General features: G+C 39.7%; 1 protein-coding gene across 7 annotated transcripts in view; it reads right to left on the bottom strand.

The window, feature by feature from the left end:
- The window catches only part of suco (SUN domain containing ossification factor), a 46,109-nt gene that overhangs the window by 12,793 nt on the left and 31,783 nt on the right, over nucleotides 1-1,533 (bottom strand). The window lies entirely within an intron of this gene.

Raw genomic sequence — 1,533 nt, 5'->3', positions numbered from 1 at the left:
AATTGTCACACTCAAAAACACATCCATATTTAAAAAAAAAAAAAAAAAAAAAAAAAAAAAAAAAAGGAAGTTTAGAGCCACACACAAAAGAGGCGGTAGCACTTTTTTCCTTGGGAAAGACAGCTCCATAAAACATGCTTCTGAGCTCAAACTGAAAATGTCAACTCCGGTAACTTAAGTGTTGTGTGCGTTGTATTATTATGGACTCTTTCCTAACAGTCTCCATATGTAAAAAGGTGATATAGTCAATAATGCATTCTCTACTAAACTCCAGCTCCTATAGGGGTAAGTTAATGTTTTCCAGATTCCTCTCACAGACAACCTGCAGAAACTCTACTTTGACCTTCATCTAAAAATGTAAAAGATGATTTCACAGCCGCTTCAACCTCCAACAGCAAAATTAAGAACCTGATGACTAATGATCTGCAGGTACTTATGCATTTGTGTGAAATAAAATGTGCAAAGAATTACTTTGTGCCTCAAACTCAGCACAATAATCTCAATACTACAAAAATGAACACACATTTCAATTAGTTACTTAATTAACTTAACTGGGCTGCTGCTTTAACTCCTAAGTCCTAATGAATATAAGAAAAACTTGAACTTTGGACAAAATTTTTATGTAAAAAGATAAAACAATAATTAGTAAAGGGCGGCACAGTGGTTAGCGCTGTTGCCTCACAGGAAGAAGGTTCCAGGTTCGAACCTCGGGCCTTTCTGTGAGGATGTTCTCCCTGTGCCTGTGTGGGTTCTCTCAGGTTGCTCTGGCTTTCTCCCACAGTCCAAAGACATGCAGCTTAGGTTGATTGGTGACTCTAAATTGCCTGTGGGAGTGGGTGAGAGTGTCTACATGTCAGCCCTGTGATAGACTGGCGACCTGTCCAGGGTGTACCATGCCTCTCGCCCAGTGTCAGCTGGGATTGGCTCCAGCCCCACTGTGACCCTATTGCGGAATAAGCCTTATAGATAATGGATGGAGTAACTACTAAAGTGCAGCCATCCCAATAACTGCTTTCTGCATTCGATAAGCATACAGTGGGTACGGAAAGTATTCAGACCCCCTTAAATTTTTCACTCTTTGTTATATTGCAGCCATATGCTAAAATCATTTAAGTTCATTTTATTCCTCATTAATGTACACACAGCACCCCATATTGACAGAAAAACACAGAATTTTTGACATTTTTGCAGATTTATTAAAAAAGAAAAACTGAAAGATCACATGGTCATAAGTATTCAGACCCTTTGCTGTGACACTCATATATTTAACTTAGGTGCTGTCCATTTCTTCTGATCATCCCTGAGATGGTTCTACACCTTCATTTGAGTCCAGCTGTGTTTGATTATACTGACTGGACGTGATTAGGAAAGCCACACACCTGTCTATATAAGACCCTACAGCTCACAGTGCACGTCAGAGCAAATGAGAATCATGAGGTCAAAGGAACTGCCTGAAGAGCTCAGAGACAGAATTGTGGCAAGGCACAGATCTGGCCAAGGTTACAAAAAAATTTCTGCTGCACTTAAGATTCC

This window comes from Monopterus albus, unplaced genomic scaffold (assembly GCF_001952655.1).
Source record: "Monopterus albus unplaced genomic scaffold, M_albus_1.0 scaffold61.1, whole genome shotgun sequence".
In the NCBI taxonomy this organism is placed as follows: Eukaryota; Metazoa; Chordata; class Actinopteri; order Synbranchiformes; family Synbranchidae; genus Monopterus; species Monopterus albus.
This window is presented reverse-complemented; position numbering and strand designations above follow the sequence as displayed.